Below are 8522 nucleotides of genomic sequence, written 5' to 3' on the forward strand. Positions count from 1 at the left end.
TTTATGAAGAAGGTTGTCTTTCCGGTCATATGCCTAGAGCATCCGCTGTCCATGTACCACATATTTTCCTTCCTCTTGGATGCTAGACATACCTACAAAAATGAGCTCAAGTGACCTTAGGTATCCAAATCTTCTTGGATCCTTTCATGTTAAACCATCTCCTATGTCCCAAATAATTGTAATAAAAAACAACTCTGTAAATTTTATCACCAATCATTCTTTCACCAAAGAAACACTGAACGAGAAAATGACCGTTTCGGTTGCATAGCCTACAAAACCTTGAGGTTGCTATTTTGTTAAAGTAGGTGGGATCTTGAAACCTTGTGTCATTGGATGAAGAAGCTCTATCTTTAAAAGAAGGTTTCTTATCAGATTTATAAAACCCCAAACCCGCTTTATCAAAGAGTGGTTTTTGACTAGCCAATATTTTATTTAAATTTTCAGAACTTTGAGTAAATTTGGCTAAGTCATTTTCGAGACTTTTAACCTTTTTCAGCAACTCTTCATTTTCCTTAAAACAGTTTACATATGCAACTACTGAATAATCACTTTTGCAACTTCTAAGTTGAGCTTTCAACTGCTTATTTTCTTCCACAAGATCACAAGCAGTTTCGGCTTTCCTTAGCTTTTCTTTAAGAAAATTATTTTCAGCTTTAAGGATAGTAATTTGTTGTTCAAGATCTTGATTATCAAGAAGAAAGCATCTTATTTTTTTAGAGAGGTGATTTATCATAAGATGAAGGTCTTCAGTGTCAGGGTTTTGAAAGAATACATGTTCTATATGGTTTGCCATGAGACAAGGCTGTGACTTGGTCTCAGATTCTTCATCACTGTCTGAGTCATTTTCCAAGTCTTCCCATGATGCCATCAGACCCTTCTTCTTCTCCCTTTTTTGCTTCTCCTCCTTCTTTAACTTGGGACAATCAGATTTGAAGTGCCCAATTTCCTTGCAGTTGTAACAAGTTACTTTGCTAAGGTCTTTCTTCACTTTCCTTAAGCTGCCGCCTTTGTCTTTGAATTTCACCATTTTCTTGAATTTTTTGGCAAACAACACAAATTCATTTTTAGAGGAGTTATCACTGGATTCATCATCCAGAGGGTTAGTCACAGAAGAGAAAGCAATTCCTTTCTTTTTTGAATCCCTTTTTAAATAAGTATTTTCAAAAGTAAGAAGGTTTCCTCTCAGATCATCAAAAGTCATGGAATCAAGACTACTTCTCTCATAAATAATTAAAGCTTTTGTTTCCCACTCTTTAGTGAGACATCTCAACATTCTTCTCACAAGCACAGAATCAGAATGTGTTATTCCCATAGCATCCAAGCCAACAATGATGGTGTTGAACCGTTCGAACAGTTCATCAATGGATTCTCCTTCCTTCATTGCAAACATTTCATACTCTATGTTTAACATGTCTATCCGAGTTTTCTTTACAATGGTGGTTCCCTCATGAGTGATTTGCAGTTTATCCCAGATTTCCTTTGCTGTTGTGCATCGTGACACCCGTCGGTATTCCTCGAAGCTGATAGCACAGTTGAGCAGATTTACAGCTTTAGCATTTAGCTCAACCTTCTTTCTATCTTCCTCGGTCCAGCTAGCTTTTGGTTTAAGTGTGACTACTCCTTCAGCACTTGTGTTGATTGGAAATTGAGGGCCTTCTAGGATGATCTTCCAAAGCCTGTAGTCTATTGCTTGTACAAAGATCTTCATTCTCTCCTTCCAATAGGTATAGTTTTTTCCATTGAAATGAGGCGGTCTGTTACTTGACTGTCCTTCTGTAAGATTGTAGGACACTAGATTTGTGCCACTGCTTTCTGCCATGTGGATATTTTCTCCAAGCTGCAAAGCTTGATCTCTTTGAGACCAAGCTCTGATACCAATTGATGGTTTTCAGTGGCTAAGAGAAGGGGGGTTGAATCTTAGCCCCCCTTTTTTTATTACACTTTCTGGTCTTTGAGGAGACTTTTTTTATTTTTGTCTCGTCCCTAGTTATGATACTTTTCTTTTTGTCTCGTCACTTGGCACGAGATATTTTTGGTTTTGGCTCTTGTGCAGTAGAAACTGAAATGGAGTAGAAGAGAGAGAAAATTACACCCAGATATATCCTGGTTCAGTTGCTAAGTGCAATGCAGCCTACATCCAGTCTCCATCACAACAATGATGGAATTTCAGTATAATCATTCTAATTACAAACTGTAAAGTGCTAATCCAACTTACAATGGGGATTCCCACAGAATCATGAAACACAACATAGATGAACAAAGGAACTCTAACGACATCTATGGCTTTTTCTTTTAATTTTGCACTCTCTGCCTTTTTCCGCTCTATGGCTTTTTCATACAAACCTCACTGTTTGCTTTTTTCCATGAGACTTAAGACATGACAAAATTAAACAGAAAAATACAAAACAGAATACATTGAAGAAGAAGAAAATCTGTAAGCTTAGGTAGCTATGAGACTTCTGTGTCTTGCACTCTCACACTTTCTCCTTTAATCAAATTGTGACTGTTCACCCCTTTTATAGAGAGGAGAAGCCTTCACAGTTGAAACAAAAACCAAGCTTAACTTCTTTTCCTTCACACATAATTGGTTCGGCCAAAGAGAAAGAAGAGGTAACCCATGTAAAACCCAACATGCACATAACTCTAGTTCTTCCTTGGTCATCACTCTTCATCAATCCGAGCTCTCCATCCTTGGCTTGCTCTCCAAGATGAAATTCTGGCCCTTGATGCTTCATGATGATGATGGCTTCATCTGCTCTCATCTCTGCCTCTTCCATCACTTCGTCACTCTAGCTACTTTCTGTGGTGGTTGAGCAGAATCAGAGACAAGCCATCCCTCCAAGGATCTCCTTCTTGATGGCCGAATCTCCTTCTACCTTTTTTGGTATGAAGAATCCAAGATCTCATCACAAAATCTTACTACAAGTGATAAGAATCTTAGCCACAGCATACTTTATATTTTTTATGTTTTCTTGCCATCAGCTTGATGGTATTTGCCTTTCCTTCTTTTCGGTAGCTCAAAGTAGCTTCCATGGTTTGCTGTGTAAGGACCGAAGAAGAGAAGGAAAGAGATGAGAGAGAAGAAAGTATGAAGAAAAGCAATCAAGTGTGTTTGAATAAATTAATTAAAGTGAGTTGCTTTTACTTCCCTTAGGTGGAGTAGCGTGTAGCATTGATAATCATCATCAAATCAAGTTGACAATTTCTCTCTCATAGTTCCCATGCAATAAATGATAATTGAATGAATTTGAAATCCATCACATGGTAAAATGCTTGGATCCGTTGGAAGCAATTTTGATTTCTTCTTTGCTTGATTTCGGATCAAGCATGAGAAACATTCATCAAAATTAAAATTGAGCTTGGTAGCAACGACATTAATCTGGCCCAATAATATTTTGATTCATCCAAACCAATTGGGCTTATGGCAATGTTTAAGTTCTGGCCCAATAAATCACAAATTGCTTCAGCCACATATTATAGGAAACATACACCAAGGCTGAATGTTGGTTTTGATTTGGGCTTACAATATTTCTTTTATGTTTCGGCCCAATTATAAAACCTGCAACACAGAATTATTAATTAATATATGTTAAATAAAGATTAAATTAATAATTTTGTAATTAATTATTTTAAAAATGTTTAGTCAACACAAATATAAATTTAGAGTTTTCCAAACTCATCAGCTAACAACAGAGTTATACCCATGATTTTTTAGAGAAAACAAAATCAACTTACAACAAATGTATTAAGCTTCATTCTGGATTCAGCGGGACACTTCTTGTTATAGGGGTCAAGAATACAAAGTTTTTTCTTTTTGACATCAGCTATCCATATCCACCAATGATCTGCGTAGTAAACAGGTGCAAATATCTGAAGTTTGGCCAGATTACACATTGTTTTAGTTTAGTTGCCACATAATGAAATAATTGTCATACGAAGCTTTTGAAACGAAAACTTACGAATGGATGGGATGCCAATTTTTTTAGGTCCAAGAAAGGGATGAATATTTTGTAGTCTTGAATGTCAAACGGCTTTTTTTATTTTGGCTATAAGAACTCACCGCTGGCATGATTCCCAATAGCCATATTCGGTACACCCAAAGAAATAGTTACTACATCCAATTACGTAACATAAATACACCCAAAATTGAGTTCAATACACCTTACCACAGTAGTAGGGAGAGACAGTAAACTTGTTCCTCAAATTTTTTAATTCTTTGTTTGTTCAAAATCAGACACATAGCAGTCACAATCTAAAAAAAAAATAAAACCCCAATTTAATTACATCAACATTGCAGTCACAACTCATAATAAAATCATTAATCTTATTTTAATATTACCTCAGTTTCAATATATGAACGAGCTTTTAGAGATGCGAAGTGAATTTTAGACAATTGCATTGGTTCTTGGACATTGAGGATGCACACAGGCTCCCACTCATTAGTGATTTCATCATCATATGTCTTTACATGTGTTTCCCAGAGGTAGCACATTTCCTTGAGGTCAGTTAACAATCCCTTCCTCCTCACAGGAGTTTCAAAATTTTTAAAAAAGTGGACGTCAGGCTGCACCTTTTGGAGCAGGAGAGTTGTATCCTCTGCAAATTTTAAGGCTGCTACAACCCCTGTGTTTACAACCTACTCTGCCAGTTCCTCCGTATCTTCAACCAGAATTGGTGTGTCTTGACTCTTATCCTTTTCAAATCCTACGCGCCCCTCCTGAGTTAGAGTTTCTTCCTGACTTGAATCAGTAAAGCCAAGGCTGAATAATGGCACCGAAAATTCTTTCGGTACATAGGATGCTGTGTTGGCGATCATCATCAATGCAGTAGTGGCTTGAGGGGGTGGTTGACTGCATGGCGAGATATAAAATTATATAAGAATAAGAATTATAAATGATATGAAAAGAGAGTTATATTGTCTACAACTTACATTTTAGAAGGAGTTGCTGGCACTGCAAGTGTGCCATCAGCAGGTTGATGGGGTTGCGGAGTGCTGCACGGTTAAAGAAAAATTTTTAAATAAGAAAAAATCAAATCCAGCTTAATTCACCAGATATACACCAAAATAAGAACCAAATACACCTATATATAAAATAAACGTAACCACATATTATTCCTTACCCCTTAATTGTTTGTTCTCTAATTCTTACGCTTGGAGACTTTGGAGGGGTTGGTTCTCTCTCCACAGGGCTTGGTGCTGTTATCTGCGACGGAGGCATACACAATTGAAGCGGAACTCTAACCAAGAGAAAATAAAAAAGTTAACAAACTCCCTTGAAATAGAACATTCAAAAAGTTGAAATTTAGTTGTAGAACTCACATCTCTAGTGGTTCAGATTGTGAATGTGTTTCCTTCCGAACAACAATAATCTGTTGTTGAGCTGGGTTAGTGAATGACTCTTCCTCACCCCCAACCTGAAATCCACCCAAATCAAGTCAGAATACACCCGAATCATTGAATAGGAACACAGACTCAGTTTTTTTGAGAACTTACATAGCTACAGATTTTACTTTTTTCCTGCCTTTTTTTCTTAAATAAAACACTAAAGGGCTTTTTCTTCTATAAAAAACATATACAGAATCAGAAGAAGAAGATGGTAACACAAGAATTAAGCAAATGGCAATAGAAACAGAAATTACATGCATCGCTGGGTTTGTTTACGCTGCTTTGATCCATCTGTATTTGTAAGATAGGATCATTCTCATTTCCCAGGTTCACCTTCAGAATTCTAAGGACAAAACAAACATTATCCAGTAAAAGTAGACTTATTATTACATCAGGATTTACAAAATTCTATCAAATAAAGGATCTTACATTTTGAACGAATCATAGTGAGCTTCCGTTCAGGGGAGCCCAACTTTCGGCATCCTGGGAAAGGAAAAACAAATAATCAGCAACAAAAACACTTTAAAATCGGCAATATACACCCAAATTCAACATACTCCTGTACAACCTTCTCATTTGTTTTTTTTCTTTTTGGATTCTCTAAGAATTTATTCTATTTCTTCAGTATTGATATCAGTTCTGACAATACATGCAAGAGAATAAGTTAACAAATAAAATTTTTTATGATAAAGAGTAAGTTAGGTTTACAACGTATCTTACAGATCAAAGAATTCGCTATTGTTTTCAGAAGACGAATCCTCAACAATGTGCTTTCTTTTTCTGGTTTGCGTCCTGGAAATCAAAGAACTATCAATCAGACAAATATAAAATTGACTATAAAAAAACCCTAAAAGCAATGCATACTTTTTTTGTGGAATCTGAAGTTTTTCTTTGATTTTTGTTTTATTTTTTGTTCCGATTCTTCACTTCTGACAATAAATGAGAAACACTCTGTTATTATATAAAATTTTGATATAAACAGAAAAAGAAAGTAATGCAATGACAATTTCAGAATCTTACTCATCATCGGATTTGCTTTTACTTTCCGAAGAGGAATCCTCCACAATCTTCTTCCTCTTTCTGGATACCATTCTAGACAGCAAACAATCATTAGCAAAATATACCCTAAAAATGACAAAATACACCAAAAAATATTACTTACTTTTTAGCTGACTTGGTGGGTTGTTTTCTTCTTTCTGTTGTTCCCTCTGAGTCTTGTTCAGGCTTAGACTTAGAAGAAATAGCCAAGTCATTTTCTGACGAATCACTCTCCGATGAACTTTGCTTCTTCTTTTTTGTCTTTTTCTTTTTTTTCTTTCTTTTCTTCCTCTTTCATTTTCTTTAATTTCTTTGTGAGTTCTGCCCTCTTGACAATGCCCTGAAAGAGTTAAAAGGTTAGTTTACACGAGGTATATAAATCAAATACACCCAAATTTGAGAAAGTATTCCGGTCAGTTACCATATGACCGTCAATTTCAGCTCTGATCCTCTGAACCAGTGCTTCCCTATCCCAATGCATCACCCAGGGTGGTCTAGGAATTGCATTTGCTCTCTTGTCCTTGTGTTTTGTTTCATGAAAATAGACAATCATCAAAGCATAGAGGCATTCATCAATGAATTTTTTCTTTTTCAAGTGGTAATTTCTTATGCCCTTGATGATGAAATTGAGGACATGGCCACCCCAGTTTCACTTTGTTATGTTGTGGAGTTGAAAAATTGGAGCCATGTGAACAGGAGATACTTTGTTGATGGTAGTCGGCAACAAGAAGGTCATTTGAATATAGAGGATGAAAATCCTCTTGAACATTTGGTGATCTTGATCATGTCAATGCCAATACTCATCATCTCGTCACTCAGGTTCTTCAAAGTTTTTTCTTGGAACCTTGTAAAAAAATTCTTTGTTCTCCTCGAATAGCCCTTTAAAACTAATTTTCTCAGAAAATAGGTCCCCTACAGAAACAGCAAAAAAGATCACCAATTACACTCCAAATCTCTTGAAATACACCTAAATATCAGCCATATACAAATCAATTTATTTCTTGATCACATGAGATTAGAAGAATACATTACAAAGAATAGATTACAAAAAATGCAAGTATAGAGATTTTCTGTAATCAATTACCTGATGTATTCAGGCCAAGGGCAGCTCCTATTTTTTTGGATTTAATTCTCAATGCACCGTGTCGCGTGTCCAATTTGCTTTTTGACAAATTAAAGAAATATGCCAACTCCTTAAGAGTTTATGTGGCACATTCATCTGAGGGATGTACATCAAACCCTCAAATCCTAATTCCCAAATAATGGCCTTCTTCATTTCACTCATGTTTTCAAACTTTTCATGCAAAAGTCTTGTGGAGCATCTTAAATCCTTGGTTTGCTGTAAACAAAGCAAACGAAAATCATTTAAATAAGCTATATTTATACTAGAAAAAATTGAGTTCGTGTATGATATATATATGTGCTTACATTGTATTTTTTGCCTGCTAGGTTCTTACTTGTCATTTGTACTATAAGGAGTAAAAATTATTGTTAGTAGATAATAACCTTACCAGTTATACTCGAATCTGATTGATATACAACCAAATACCAACAAGATACACCCAAATACTAATCAAATACATCCAAATACCAGCCACACACACCTTTATTATCTTTTGGATTACATAAAAATATGAGTTCAAAATGATATTTAAGTCAACCAAACATGCATCAATGACACTACAAATACCAATTACACTCTAATAGATGTCACATACACCTTTATGAGTTTAAAATAATATTTAAGTCAACCAAACATGCATAAAATGACACTAGAAGCACCATTGACACTTGAATTCGATTGATATACACCCAAATTTTAGCCATATACACTCATATATGAGTTTACTTGAGATACAGTCGAAAATTTATATTTATATAAAATCACTTCCAAACATGCAAACATTCACAAAAACAGATAAAAAAATTACGTTAAACCATTCACAAAAGAGTATGTAAAACAGTTTAAACAACAACCAACAATCATCACCAACTTGAACAGTTTGACAAGTATAGTAATATCTATTTTAAACCAAGAACATATAATGAATCTACTTAATAACTGCAAAATGTGATGATATAGTGTTTCGTGCTCGAA

The sequence above is a fragment of the Arachis duranensis genome, chromosome 4, assembly GCF_000817695.3.
Source record: "Arachis duranensis cultivar V14167 chromosome 4, aradu.V14167.gnm2.J7QH, whole genome shotgun sequence".
Taxonomy (NCBI): Eukaryota; Viridiplantae; Streptophyta; class Magnoliopsida; order Fabales; family Fabaceae; genus Arachis; species Arachis duranensis.